This window comes from Tachysurus vachellii, chromosome 4 (genome assembly GCF_030014155.1).
Source record: "Tachysurus vachellii isolate PV-2020 chromosome 4, HZAU_Pvac_v1, whole genome shotgun sequence".
NCBI lineage: Eukaryota > Metazoa > Chordata > Actinopteri > Siluriformes > Bagridae > Tachysurus > Tachysurus vachellii.
In genome coordinates this window covers 22125714-22142579 of record NC_083463.1, presented here as the reverse complement: position 1 = coordinate 22142579, position 16866 = coordinate 22125714, and positions in this window count along the sequence as shown.

Sequence of the window (16866 nt, the reverse complement as noted above, 5' to 3'; positions counted from 1 at the left end):
TTCCAGAGATGCCAATCAACCTACCATGCATGTCTTTGGACCGGGGGAGGAAACCGGAGTACCTGGAGGAAACCCCCGAGGCACGGGGAGAACATGCAAACTCCACACACACAAGGTGGAGGCGGGAATCGAACCCCGACCCTGGAGGTGTGAGGTGAACGTGCTAACCACTAAGCCACCGTGCCCCCCCCGCTGTAATGTTATAACAGGAAATTTTACAACATTAAATGCATCTGTGGAGAAATAAAAACTTACAGGAAATGCACATTGTTTAACAAAAGACTGATTTTGTTCATGTGTTATACATAATGGGATATCAATGTTTGAGTATCAGCACATGTTCGAGTCTATCTGAGATTACTGAAAGCTGCGTCACTGCTCTCAGGTTCCCAGTTTGATCCTGAGCTCGGGTTACCTTGCTGATGTTCTGCTCAGGGTTTCTGGCTTCTTCCCACCTCCTAAAAACATGCTGATTAGTGTGAAATTGTGTGTGCATGGTGCTTTGTAATGGACCTGTGTCCTGCCCAGGGTGTATTTCCTCCTGTGGTCCACTGCAACACTGAGCAGGTTAAATCAAGTGAAAGTGTGTGATATCAGGATGTGTTGAGATAAAGGATCCCTGCTTTAACTCCCACATTATTATTATTATTATTATTATTATTATTATTATTATTATTATTATTATTATTATTATTATTATTAAGTCATGGTTATGCCAGAATCAATCTTGAACAACGTTAACCAACAGCCCTCACATGTCAAATGTCCACATGTCTCACTGATCCCATAATAAGCATCCCTCTCATCCATTTATATTCAATATTTCATTGTCAAGCTCTTGTTTGCTGTATGTATGTGTGTGTGTGTGTGTGTGTGTGTGTGTGTGTGTGCTACACCTCACTCTTATTTTTGCCTTTGATGGTTCTTCTTTGTTTTGATAGTTTGTTTTGTACTGTATTAAAAGAAAATCTGTGATTGTATCCACCAGCTTTAGAAAATAAAGACAAAGCAATTACAAACTATTTTGATTGATTTCATAGACACTTCCGTCTTAAACGTGCTAATTCATATTCATTTGTTTTGAATTTTATTTATTTATTTATTTGCTTATTTCATTTATTAAAACCTCGCTTTCGCTTTTCTCCACAGTAAGTGTTCAAACTGAGTCAGCCGAAACCCCAGAATGGATGTGATTATAGTGTATCTCTGTCTTACTAATGGGGATACATTGTATGAATGGCAGGTCAAATTGTTTCTCATTTTCTTAATTTTAACAAGAGCCTGTGTGCTTAGGAAGCCTCCCTCTGCCGAGTGTTTAATGCGCGTGCTCAATCATCTTAAGTAATTACAGAGGAATAAATGTTCTCCCATAGCCACCCCGCACAACGGCTCTAATCACTCTCCGACCCGCTCACGATCCACACTTATTAAGTGTGTGAACTGCATAATGTCCGGCCGTGGCGGCTTAATAATTAATGGCAATAAATTGTACCGAATGCAGAAGCTATTTATCTGCGTCCTAATCGCTCGCATATTTAACTTTAGCATTCAATGCACAGAGGAATAATACGCATACGTGTGTGTGTGTGTGTGTGTGTGTGTGTGTATGCGTGTGTGTGAGAGCAAATTTGGTATATTTGGTATGTATTTTTGCTATTTGCCATTCAACAAAAATACCCAAACACATGACACATATTTATAGTCCAAACTGACTGAAAAGAGTTTTAATAACATATTTAGTGAACTGGGACACAAGTATTTTCAGCTTACTTATTTAACTTATAACAGGAAAAGTAAAGTCTCCAATCTCTTAACTTAAGACTTAATATTGTATGTACAGTATTGTATGAACACATTAGACTTGACTAGATGTTAAATTGTTTACCAAAGTAACATCCTATATACTTTATTTTGAATGCTATTTCTATTTCTTACAGTCTAAAGAACATCATATACTTTATTTATGTAAGCAGTCTAGATTCGGTATGAACAGAATAATCGAACAACAATAAAAGGTAAGTAACATTTTGTAATTAATATCTTTCAGCAGTTTGACAGAATAAAAATCCACCATCAATCATCAGGCTGTATCAGACCCCATCATCAAGCCCACCATCTCTCTCTCTCTCTCTCTCTCTCTCTCTCTCTCTCTCTCTCTGTCTTACACACACACACACACGTTTATGTATATGACAAATAAAATTTTAATTTGAACACACAGTCTTTACCCCTCCCCCCCCTCTCTCTTACACACACACACACACACACACACACACACACACACACAGAGGAGCGCACACACACACGTTTATGTATATGACAAATAAAATTTTAATTTGAACACACACAGACTTTACCCCTCCCCTCTCTCTCACACACACACACACGCACACACACACACACACACACAGAGTCTTTCTCTCTCTGCTTGTCTCCTTGGTTGATTTGTGAAGTTACACTATACAGTAGCACTATATAACACCTTATATGAAAGTAGGCGCTCAGACACAAATTGTATACTATTACTGTAGCACTTGTATCAAAGCTTTAGTTGCTGCCCGGCTGATCTCTCTACCAATTTGTGCATGGTGAATTATTTGCCCAGCAAGTTTCTCACACCCTTCCACTTTTACTATCATCTTACACAAGCAGCTAAACACAGAACCACAATACTCTACATACAGAAACCCAACAGTATCCTGACTAATCTTCAGACAAAAATGTCTGCTTTGTTGATTTCCATTCAGCGGGCAGATCAGAACACCAGTTTACTGCTAAAAAAGGGATAATGTGTTTTACTCTACATACAGAAACCCAACAGTATCCTAGCTAATATAATATAACAGACTTGCAGCAATATAAGAAAAAGAACGGGTTGATGTTAAGGTCTTTTATTTGATTGGAAAACCCTTTTAAGTCCTTCTCACTGCACACGAGTCATGTTGTTTCAAATGACCAAACCAGGTTGTGCTGAAAACGACTGCATTATAAATAAACATGTATGATTTGAATGTATTTAATGCCTATTTTTTTAGCAGTACTTATTATATATAAAAACGTAAAAATACAGCATGTGTAATAAAATTCTTTGAATATCAACTTCCCCAGTTTACCTGATGGTCCAGTCTACCCAAATTCACCCTTTAATTTGAATTTCTTACACCAAAAAATACTTAGCTCAACATTCCAATGTGATATTCTTTCAAAACTGTGTATTATTTTTAATAATTTCACTTCTTACAATCATGTCAGGAATCAGTGGAAAACTAAAGCACTCAAATTGTATAAATTGCTGAATACACTGCAATTTGTACTTTCAAAAAAATTCTTTAAAAATGGTATCACTAGTCACCGTTGGGGAAATACGATACATTAAGGTTTAATCCACTTTAATCCGAAAAATCGCTTCTTGAAATTACAATATTGATCAGACACACTGAGGTTTACAGAGTAGGAAATTATTTAGGACAAGAGTAATGAGAACATATACTGTGCTTTTATTTAGTTTGCAGTAGGAGTCTTCGGGTTTCCTGCGCTGTATCAGTTTCTGCTTCGGGGTCAGAAGCACTAGTAAGAATTATGGGCTCAGTGACAGGTCAATGCACTAAGCCCCTGTCCTCAAGACAAATTTGGGTCCAGTGTCTTCTTAGGGCTCCTGGGATCGTTCACATTCACTTATCTTCCTCTTCATGGCACTTTTTACTGCCAATGTTATTGTGTATATCTTCTGTCTTCGGGGGAGTAAGTTTATTTTTTAACCTTTTTTTTTTTAACATTGTAGAATGTCGTGCTTCTGTCCTTGCTGTGATATCATTATGTGATATTTCATTTTGATTAAAATATATTTTTTCTTACAACTCTGTGGTCATTGTAAAAGCAACTGATGGTTTAAACATTGAAGCATTTTAAGCAGTATCATAGTTATGCGTGCTATATAAATAAGAGCTCCTGCACTGAGGAGAGGGAAGGCAGTCGTACAAAAGTATTTCCTTCCAAGATTGAAGTTTGATGATTACGTTCCTGCTGCCACAAGAGTATAATCAGCAGCTGAAGCCAGATCAAAATGTAAATAAACATATTCCCTTCCTTCAGTGTGTACTGAAAAGTATACCGAATGCATGGGTTATAATGACATCCATCCATTTTCTGTACTCCTTTCTCTACACAGGGTCACAGGGAGCCTGGAGTCTTTTTCAAGGGACTCGGGGACCAAAGCAGAGGGCACTTTGCATAGGATGCCAGTTTACAGGCACAATTGCACACACAGTCCAACCCCCCACCCCAGAGGTGCAAGGCAAACGTGCTAACCACTAAGCTAACCTCAGTGAGTTATAATGCTTAGTACTTATTATTAGTAGAAGAGGGGAAAGATGACCTCACTGAAAGATAACTGCTTGTCCAGATTTGGTGTTCTGAATCATTTGGGCAAGGCAGAGCAGATATAATTCTGAGCAGATATAATAATAATAAGTGAAGAATATGTTCTGACTTCCAATGAACTGACCTAAATTCTTTTCCAGGTAAAAAAAGCCATGGCTCTGTCGCTCTATTGCCTACTAAGACCTGTCACACACACCTTATTCGGAGATTAAACAAACACATCTTATCAACTCACCTTTATCGTCACACACACCTTCTGTCAATGGATTGGAGTAATGTTAGGAAAGCAAACACTCATATAATCTCATTTACCTCAGTTCACTTCACTCGTCTTCAGGCTTCTAGAGTTACACAAAGAATCGTGCCTCCTGATGCACTGTAGAAAAGAGGAGATGGATTTCGAAATGATTACAAACATTGCGGCGTCCTAGTTATGATTCTGTGGCTCTATCAATACTGACCTGTAATGGAAATTTCCTCAAGTTAGTATGTTTGTAATGATATTCAGCTTGGAAAATAAAGTCTATCTTTAAAAAGTTTGTATTTATGTTTATCACTGGAACATTTAAATAGAGTCATTTTCCTTCCACGAGCTGAAGAAATTTCTTTAATTATATTCCCTCAGTTATTATTAGGAAGAATGCAGAGCATGCTGCTAAGAGCAAGGAAAGACACTGTAAAGTACTTGGCTAAATTTAGAGCTTTTAGAAATTCTGTGGAAGCTAAGAGAGTTCTCTACAATACAGTTATTGTTGTAAAGGTCCATAAAAGTGTCTGCATCAACTGCACCCCCTTCACTGGAGTCAGGGCTCGTTGCGCTCGGATGGAAAAAACAGAGCCAATCCAACATTACAAATCACTGGAGAGAGAGAAAGAAAAAGAGAGAGAGGGGGCGAGAGAGAGAGAGAGAGGGAGGGAGATGGCTGTCTGGCTATATTTCAAATGTATGTTTGCATTTGGGCCACTTCCAAACTAAACCTCTCCCTCGACCTCAGCCAAAGAGGCCTAATGAAAGAGTGAGGAGAGGGAGACAGGGCAAAATAAGGCAAAACAAACTTGTTCACTTGCCTGTAGGAGTGCACTTCAGGAGTGCAGCCTATTAAGGGAGCTCTTTATTGGCTTTTACATGTCAATACGGACATTTAGGTTAATCATATCCATCATGCCCTGAGAAGGACACTAGTTTAATATGGGGTTCACATGTTATCATAAAACACTGTAGCTTAGCCTTGTTTAATCAGCACTTCATTTGACTGTTCGTTTAACCAGTACTGTATGTATCAGCGGTGCTAACCGTAGCCTTGCTCAAGAACTTTAAGCTCTGATATCTAAATGACATGCAATGTATAATATATCACTGCAATGTTAGGTTATTTGAGTTGCAAGGAATATGGCTCCCTACACAGGACCTGTATTTAGCTCTGAATTAAGCAAACCAGACATCTTAAACTACAGGGGGGAAATACTTGGGGATACAAAGACATAATAATTAGTGCTTCTAGCATCATTATCTTTAAGATAGACAGTCACTGAATATGTACACAAAACAAAACCAAAGTTTAATAAGATGTCTAGCTATTTTGCTGCTTATAAAGGATTTGCCTTTATTACCAACTCAGACTCTAAAGGGAGGTGGGCAAATTATCTTAGCCACAAATTAACTGGATTATACTGTAAACATCAGTCATATGATAGTCTAAAAAAAACAACAACATTTGACTATTGATAAATGTAGACTTGTCTCAAATACACTGCAAATTATAGCTGATGGTCAATGGATTCCCATCATGCAACTGTTTGAATGCAACTCCCGAATTTCAAATTTAATTTAGCACTCATTAATATGCTCATTTCTGTCTAGGTTATATTTCATAGATATCCTGTTCACAAGCCACCTTGCGTCAGTGCTTGGAGAGAATACAGTATACAGGAATACTGTAGATGTGCCTTCCAGCATTTTCATCCAGTTTTCCTTCTCTATCGTTTAAAAAATGTGTTTTTCTGGGAATTTTCTTTCTAAATTGTAACATAATTTAATTTTCTGTGTATTGCTGTATCGAGGCAGCACATCTCTACTGCTATGATGTGATAACAAAATAACAGGTATTATGAATGCCATTGTTCTAAAAGCTTTAAGTGAATATCTCAAACAGTGTAAGACAGACCGTTCAATTACAGTGCAAGGAAAATGGACTGTTCCAATTTTATTAGTTTATAAATTAATTCCAGTAAGTAGCCTGTATCAGTGGGGTAGTGATCAATAGTGGACTTTTCTTAGGCTGTTAGACATGTGCATCAATTTGAAAGCTATTGTGCTGGAGCTGTCAAGGCATTTTAGCGCTACCGATGTTCCTCCTGCATGCTTTGATTACTTGTCTTTGATCATCAATTTGTACTTGTATGCGAGCTCAGTGGGTGGCACGGGGCCGGAGTGGCTGGCTTTGCTGCTGACATTTCCATGCACCTCTTCTTGCATTTTGAGCTTCAAGAAAAAACTTTCATTTGTCACAGATATTTAAAAAAACAGTGACATTCATTTCTTTGCATTTTCCAGCTTGTTAAGATGTTGGAGGTTAGTGCACAGAGTCAGCCATAATACAGCATCACCGAAGCAGAGAGGGTTAAACCGCCTTGCTCAAGGACCCAGAAGTGACTTTTGGTGGTGATGGGGTGGTGACTTTTGGTGGCGATTCAGCTTTTGGTGGTGATTGTGTTTTGAACAATAACCATAACTACTTAGCCACAACTGCCCAGCTTGGGTTAGTATATATGTGGAGTTCTGCACTTTTTTCTGTGACTCTGTGGGTTTCCTCTAGGCACAATAAGAGTAAAGCCACCAGCACTGCAGGCGACCCCCTCCTACTTCTGCGAGATGGTCGGAGGTTGAAGAGTCCATGTGAGAAGGAACCAGAGCATCCATGCCACCACCAGTAAGAGGTTCTGCAACAGTGTCGTCTCTGATCCATTCAGATTACTCAGCACCCTGCTGCTTCACCACATTCACCTGGGCTGTAAATCTCAATTCACTTTACAAAAACACTTTTTCTAAAAAAGATTTGTGAAAATATTTTAGCCCCCAAATATTGCTTCAGCACTTATTGCTGCTACACTGCACAACAGTTCACAGTGTACTATGCTATAGCTTTCCTGCTTCTCTGTTTTCCTTTGTGTTGATGGTTTTGTGTATTTATTGTCCTTCACTCATCTCACATGGTTGTGTATGTGCACTTTAATCAGTCTTGTCTACTGGACTACTGTATTGTTATGCATTGCACTATTGTTCTGGTAAAAAATCTATTTTGTTCCTATGTATACCAGCTAAATTGGCTATGCGGACATTGGAGACAATAGACATTCCTACTGATTTTGCATACCAAGACTACGCTGCATATTGTACAACATTTTACTTGGTGTCATTGTATATACTTACACATACACTGGAACTTTATTTATGACTCCATTATGACCATTCATTCATTCATTCATCTTCTACCGCTTATCCGAGCTACCTCAGGCGTCATTGAGCATCAAGGCAGGATACACCATATGCCAACCCATCACAGGGCACACACACACTCTCATTCACTCACGCAATCACACACTACGGACAATTTTCCAGAGATGCCAATCAACCTACCATGCATGTCTTTGGACCGGGGGAGGAAACCAGAGTACCCGGAGGAAACCCCCGAGGCACGGGGAGAACATGCAAACTCAACACACACAAGGTGGAGGCAGGAATCGAACCCCGACCCTGGAGGTGTGAGGTGAACATATTAACCACTAAGCCACCGTGCCCCCCTCCATTATGACCAACGTACATTTATTTTTTACACACACTACCACAGTGTTAAGCTAACATATTCATTTCACATATACTCAGGTTGAGTCTGTAAATAAATTGGAAATTATAGACATGTAGATTTGTATGTTTATTCATTCTCTCTTATTTGTGATACAGTATTTGTGAGTTTATTGGGCACTTTAATCTTGTGTTGTTATCGTGTTAAGTCCTTGTTCTCCCTTGTGTTGCTCTTGTCTTGTGGAGGTTTTGACACCAAATTTCCATTTGGGGATCAATAACGTATTTACATTTACAGCATATGGCAGACACCCTTAACCAGTGCTACTTACATTTTATCTCACTTTTATAAAACTGAGAAATTGTGGGATAAGGGCTTTGTTCATAAGAGCTTATCCAGAGTGACTTACATTTTTGTATTTCAATTTATACAACTGAGGGTTAAGGGCCTTGCTCAGGGGCCCAGCAATGGTAACTTGGTGGACCTGGGGTTTGAACCCATGACCTTCTGATCAGTAGGCCAACACCTTAACCACTGAGCTATTTTACTCGAGTCCTGTCCTGTCTTCTATAGTCTACTCAACTCCATTCTATTCTACTCGATTCTATTCTACTGTATTCTTCTTGACTCGACTCAACCTATTCTATCAAGAAATAACAATAAAAACCTACTTCACATGACAGTCATTGGTTTTGTCCCACTTCCCCCAAAAATGCATGTACAGTACAGTTGGTGGACTGATTACTCAGGTGTGAATATTTGTCTACATTGTGCACTGAAATGGACCAGTGTCCCATAATTCTGTATTCACACCCATGGCTCCTGGGATTCACTAGGAAAAAGTGATAATGGATGAATCCATGAACAGTTTTCTATTAGCTTTAGCGGATTTAGGTGCCTGTAAGGTGGGAATTTGCAAACTGTATAAACTGTTTTGTTTCACTGTTGTCGAAATCTATTAGCACAAAGTCCTGTTGCTGACAAGGTTGATATTTTTACCGTGAACATGTTTGACCAGGTCAAGAATAACAGTTGAATGCTATGAAAAAAACTACTTCTAAATAGGATGTAACGTGTAGCATCAGTGCAAAAGCATTTTTATGACAAAGTCTTACTGTGTAGAAGTTTATTGAAACAATGATGTCATACCGTTTTCTCTCATTTGCACCTGGCATTTTTATACTTATGAAATAGGCTTCCATGTTAATAAAAAACTTACTAACATACTGGAACCATAACTGAAATTGATGTTTTCTGTGACTTCACCATCTAGAAGAGTGGTTCTCGGAATAAGATCCAGGACGCCCCAGAGGGTCTGTGATTAATAAAAAAAAGAAAAAGAAAAAAGAAAATGTAACACTGGAAATCACAATCCACTATTAGTAAATGTATTATATTTATTACTGAGTTCTTATAGTCATTAGAATGTTTGACAGGCCTCTTCGATTGAGTGGATTCAATCCAAACCTCAATAAGACAAACACAAGCCAGCCTAGAAATAATGTCCATATGGATGTAATGTGTTCTGTCGATAGAAATGTCAGAAATAAAAAGGCCTAAAGCTGAAAAAAAAAGCTATCATTTATGGAGGGTGCACAGTGGTTAGTAATTAGCATGATTAGCCTCACGCTGCCAGGGTTGGGGGGTTTGATTGTGGTTAAGGTGTTTACTGATCAGAAGGTCATGAGTTCAAATCCCCAGGCCACCAAGCTGCTGCCCCTGAGCAAGCCCCTTAACCCTTAATTTCTCAGCTGTATAAATGAGATAAATGTAAGTCGCTCTGGATAAGGGTGTCTGCCAAATGCCATAAATGTGAATGATTTCTCTGTGTGTACATAGCAATTTTGAGCTTCTGGGTTACCCCCCCAGTCCAAAGACATGCGATGTAGGCTGATTGGCTGAAGTGTGTGTGTGTGCGTTTGTGTGTGTGATTGCTCCCTGTCATGGGTTGTCTCCCACCTTGTGCCTTATGTCCCCTGGGATAGTTTCTTGAGATGAGTGGCACAGAAAATAAATAGGATATTGGGCATATTTAACAAATGAACTTAATATTTGAATAGCTGGCTTTTGTTCCAATGAAAATGTTTTCTTTTATGTTTTATATATATATTGATTTATATATACACTCCATTGGTCATTTAATGCCAGACATGCCAGGTATACCACAGCAAACTAAAGCTTTGTGGATTACTCACTCACTCATTTTCTACCGCTTATCCGAACTACCTCGGGTCACGGGGAGCCTGTGCCTATCTCAGGCACCCTAGACGGAGTGCCAACCCATCACAGGGTGCACACACACACACACGACGGACAATTTTCCAGAGATGCCAATCAACCTACCATGCATGTCTTTGGACCGGGAGAGGAAACGGGAGTACCCGGAGGAAACCCCCGAGACAGGGGGAGAACAAACTCCACACACAAGGCGGAGGCGGGAATCGAACCCCCAACCCTGGAGGTGTGAGGCGAACGTGCTAACCACTAAGCCACCGTGCCCCCCCTTTGTGGATTACATCAGAATTCAAATTAAAACACAAAGTGTGACACAAGGTACATTTAATTAACCTTTAAAAAATAAATAAATAAAAAACTTTTAAACTCTAAAAATTAATATCTCTGGTTGTAGTTCGAGTTTGCTTAAATTCCTGGACGAGGATTTAGGCAGAGACGAAAAATTATTTGTTGTGTGTGCAATAATTCCACATCATACAGGCTGCAAACACACTGTGCAATCATCCCTCTCTCACAAATACAGGGGGAAGAAATAATCACGGTGTAGAGTTAGAAATGGCCCACCTTTGCACTAGATTTGTCTCATCATCATGGAAAAAAAAGAAAAAAATTTATATATATATATATATATATATATATATATATATATATATATATATATATATATATATATATATATATATACACACATATAAAATGAAAGCACCTCTCTATTTCCTTTCCCCAACTAGCATTAAGTGAAAGTGATGTCTGTTGGCTTTAAGATAGAAATTGCCTGCTCCTTTCTGGCCCATATTTCATCAGCACTCCAGCCCTGCCTCCACTTGTGGAAATTAATAAGCAGGATTTTCTATGAATGTGAAATGCAGGTGCTGAAGACTGGAGACATAACTGTCCTCTGTGTAGATGGCAGAATTTGTGCAAGTGTGGACATCAGGACACTGCAATTTGGTGCTCATTTGATGGAACAGCAGAAGTATGGGAGGGAATGGGCGTGTGATTACTGTGGGAGTATTAGAAACACACACACACACATCCATATAAGCTCAAAACCATCAGACAGGATTATTCAGAAAGTCAAAAAGATTTAAATTGTCTTCTTATCCATATACCTGTAGATACCTTTAGGCCTGTAGAGGCCTAAGGAGTGTTTGATGCTTTGCATTCACAGCGCCTCCTCGATGTTAAACACACTCTTGTACGTTCCTTTTTACAGATTTACACTCTTTATTGTTCTCATGCTCTGATGTGAGTGTGTGAGTGCTTGTTGTTGTCCATATATTTCTCCATCTTATACCAAGACAAATTCCTTGTACATGCTAAAATAAATTGATTCTAATTCTAACACATGTGCTTCACACCTCTAGGGCTGATCGTTCATTTCCGACTTCTTCCCTGCATGCATGGTGCATGATTCGGGAGTTTCCTCAGGGCACTCCAGTTTCCTCTCCTAGTCCAAAGACACGTGTTGTGGGCTGACTGGCATCTCTAAATCTTCTGTAGTGTGTGAATTGGGGTGTAAAGTGTGTGAATGTGGTTGCGGCATGCAAGGAGTTGACATCCATTGTACCTTGAGTCCCCTGGGATATTCTCCAAGTTTCCTGTGACCCTGTGTAGGATAAAGCACTAGATAAAATGGATGGATAGGTGATTCAGCAGGCATACAACTATATAGTAGTGCAACAGAATAAGTGAATATGAATCACATCATAAAGTGAAAATAAAAAAAAAAGTTAAACAGCAGTAATCAGTGGAGCTAGCAGTAAATAGATATGTAAGGACAATGTCACGTATACTTTACAGCACAGTTAAAATCTTTCTATGCACATATGCTTTGGAAGTTGGGGTCAGAGCACAGGGTCAGCCATGATACTGTGCCCCTGGAGCAGAGAGGGTTAAGGGCCATGATCAAGGGCCCGATGGTGGCAGCTTGGCAGTGCTACGGCTTGAACCCTGATCCTTAACGCATACATACACACACACACACACACACACACACACACACACACACACACACACACACACACACACACACACACACATATATATGATAATAGTATAGTGACATATAGTGATAATTCTGAGAGTTAATATAGAGTTTTATATGCACATATGCACACAGAATACATTATTTTTTAAGTGCATAGGTGTAAATAAATTGGAAACTGTGTGACAGTGATAGACACTTATTTGCTCATTTTTTTATTCAGTTACAGTAAGCACTTTATCCTGAATAGGTTGTGGTGTATCTGATGTCCATGTCAGGAATAAACTTTGACATATAAAGACTATATATATGATTAATTTGGCAAATCAACCTCCTAACATATTTGTGGGAGGTGAAAAGAAATAGGAAGATGCTAAGTAATTAAGGATTGTGGAATTACAGTAGATATTACTTAGCTCAGAGTTTCATGACCAGACTTGTTCGAGGCTACTGTAACTCTTTACAGCCATGGTGAGCAGAAAAGCATAGGAGCTTCAACAGCAGAAGATTAGGAAAGAAATTGGAAAACCCTGAGTAACTCAAGAATAAACCAGGGATCCTGTGTACCCAATATATCATGCTACAAAAAAAAAAGTAAGCAACAACTCTACGCATAGTAAACCTTTTCATACCAGGAAAAACTGTGTATCTCCACAACCTATTTTGCAAATATTTACATACTGTGCGTCAATGCTAATTACATTAAAGTAAACTAAAATCCAAATGGAGAGAAGGTTGGAAGTCAAATAGTAAATCAAAAGTTACAGTAACCAAGAGCACAGTGTGTGCTGGAATACTATAACCACAAATCTTGAATCAGCTTCAATCCCAAGAGCCTTATTTCATTTTTGGATGATCTTTGTGGAAAGCTAGAGCCTGGACAGGACGACTTGGGACAACAAGGACATGGGACATGAGGACAATGTCCTCATGTAGCTACTCTGATTTACAAAGCCTTCAAAGATGCTGTCACCTAAAACCTTCTCTTAATTTACCATGCAAAAGAATTAGATGTTTTTTTCTAGTTTATCACTTATAATGTGATACTATAAGACAAACTACCTATTATATCCACAGCATTTTATCTTAAAAATACAGCCAGTCTCCGAGTGACCAAGATGTTCTGATGACCCCATTGTAAGTAGATAATGTCACAAGTCAAACCATGACCTCGCCTTCCCAGGAGTCAAAGAACGGTGTTCAGTATGAGGTAGTATATTAATAATTTAACAAATTACAGTACATTTGGCTAATGCAATCTAATAGAAAGTTTGTTCAGTAAATAATCCAAACTGCTATAAAAACTTTAACATTGGTGGAAACCCTAAGATATAATCACTAAAGCTACATAATCATACAAGCATTGACGTAAAAACTGTGCTCTATCACAGTCAGCTGTACTCTGTCGATCGCTAGCGAGACATCTCACAAGGCACAAGGAGGGAGTCCATTTTCTGGTAAAAAAATATATACTATAATAAAAACCTTGGTGGCATAACATGGAACAATGTGTTAATTAATGTTTATTATTTTGAACTGATTTATCATATACAGTTGATGAGGAACAATAAAAGCACAAGAATTTAAGGATAAATGCTTCTGCAAATGCGGATGATTTATAATAAATACAAACACTTTTAGTACAAACATAAAACAGGGTCAGTTTTACTCGAACACCACACAAGGGTAAATTATTTAATAGTCAGTACTGCTATTTCTTTATGCAAAGTCAGCCATTGTGTGTAGCTGAAAAAAGAAGCTTGTGTTTACAAAGCCTGTTAGCAATTGTAAATAATCGTAAAGCAAAGAGAACACAAAAATAGGCGCTCATCCCTTCTGCGAACAACAGATGATTCAATTAGCAATGTTGATATTAATTTTTCATATCATAATAAGTGCAATACTAATCTATTTTTTATTATTTTTTTTATAAGTGTACATTTTATCCTGAGCAGAATGTTGATCATGAAATTTTACGGTAATTGTACACACGGTCCTTGTTTACTTGAAATTACACATTATATAAAGTGTATACAATATACACTCACTGTCACATCTAATTGGCCAATCGGTAGCCAACAAAGCAATGCGTGAGCATCAGTTTCAGGACGTTCACATCAAATATCACAATAAGGAACAAACATCTCAATTACTTTGAGCATAGCATGGGTTTTTTCTGTCTTTTTTTTTTTTTTTTTACATATCAGGCTGGGTTTACACACACATCCAGTGAGGATCACTTGTTAGTGAGGATGACTTGTTAATGTGTTGGATAGACTGCTAACTCAAATAGTTTCTCTTTAGAGAAACATCTGGAGAGCATCTACATTTTTGGAGAGCATCTACATTTACGCCATTTGGTAGGCGTCCTTATTCAGAGTGATTTATATTTTTATATCATTTTATATAAGCATGAGTAATTGAGGCTTAAGGACCTTAATCAGGGGCCCAGTAGTGGCAGCTTGGTAGATCTCCGATTCAATCTCACAGCCTTCCAATCAGTAGTCCAACACGTTAACCACTAGGCTATCACATCTCCTCATGCATTGCACTTATGCACTTTAACAGCAGCAGAAGACCACACTGGGCTCCAAATTGAGGCAACTGCAGGCCAAGGGAAGGTGTGGTAGCATATTGGTTAATGTGATGGACTACTGATTGAAATGAAAAGATTGGACTTATCTTCTCTTTCCCACCCTCAGATAACACAGCTTCTGACCGGATCTCAGCATGTCTGGCAGAAATTTCATCATGGATGACTGCTCATCAGTTAAAGCTCAATCCTAGCAAAACTGAACTGCTGTTCATCCCATGTGATTCATCCCCAGGTCATGATCTTGCTATATCCTTGCACAACGATCTGTTCTCCCCTTCAGCCACAGCTCGCAACCTTGGGGTAACCATGGACAATCAACTGTCTTTTTCCTCTCATGTTGCTAATGTGACTCGCTCCTATCAGTTTCTTCTCTACAACATTAGAAGGATTCGGCCATTTCTGTCCACACAGGCTGCTCAGGTACTTGTTCAGTCTCTTGTCATTTCTAGACTGGATTACTGCAATGCACTGCTGGCAGGTCTACCTATGAACACAATCCGCCCTCTGCAAAACGATCCAAAATGCAGCTGCACGGCTTGTTTTCAACCTGCCAAAGTTCTCGCACACCACCCCGCTGCTGCGATCCCTCCACTGGCTTCCGGTAGCTGCACGCATCAGATTCAAAACACTGATGCTGGCCTACAAAGCCAAAAATGGACCAGCTCCCTCTTACCTCAAAGCCCTCATAACTCCTCGCACTGCACCCCTCACCCTCCGATCTACCAGCACTGCTCGACTGGTTCCACCATCTCTCAGGGTAAGAGGCAAGTATACTACAAGACTCTTCTCTGTACTGGCACCAAGGTGGTGGAATGAAGTTTCCCTAGAGGTCCGGACAGCTGAGTCACTGGCTATTTTCAAGCGGCGGTTGAAGACCTACTTATTCAGGAAACACTTCAACTAGCACTTCTTTCCTTATCTTTTGCATTTAAAAAAAAAAACAAAAAAAAAAACACCTTTGACACTTTTTTCATTGTAACTTTGAACAAATATTTTAAACTCATGGTATCTTAAGTATGTAACTTAGTGATCCAGCATTAATGTATTCAATGTTAGAGATTTAAGCACTTACGTCGCTCTGGATAAGGGCATCTGCCAAATCCTGTAAATGTAAAAATGTAAATGTAAATGATGTGAGTTTGAATCCCAGCTCCACCAAGCTGACACTGCTGGGCCCCTGTACAAAGCTCTTAACCCTCAATTGGTCATTTGTATACAGTATAATGACCAATTTTATACATTGTGGTGTTTTATACACACAGGGTGTCTGCTAAATGGCACAGGTTTACTGAAACTATTGAAAGTTGAAAAACTGCAAGATCAGCTTTCACAACCTTCAGCTGTCTAATGTCCATTTGGATAACTGCATTATTTAGCAAGTGTTCCACATTTATTTGCAGGACAGTGTATGTACATTATATAATATTTATGTGTAAAGCTGCACGGCTTAAGAGGAATTGTGCAGGTGTGAAATAATACTGCAAGGGCATAGAGTTCATCAGTCTTATGTGAAATGTTCTCTTTTCAGTGTGTCTAAGTGAAAATGTAGCTTGGGAGATGTGAAGCAGCTTGTGAATAATTGTGAAAGGAAGAGAATTGTGCAGATGCTCACCACAAACCGTAAGGGTGCCTGAAGCCAAAGTGCAATGAAAAATAATTCCTGCATGTGTAGGAACTTGAAATTATGTAAGATCCAGTTGTGTATGCATATCTGTGACATGTGGGAGTGTGTAATATCACCTCACCTATATATTTATATAAAACTACCTACAGGAAAATCATGAATATGAAGTACCTGAGAATGTGTAAAACATGTTAAGCCTGAGTGAGAGTGTGTGACAGAATGTGATAGAATGGGTTCACCT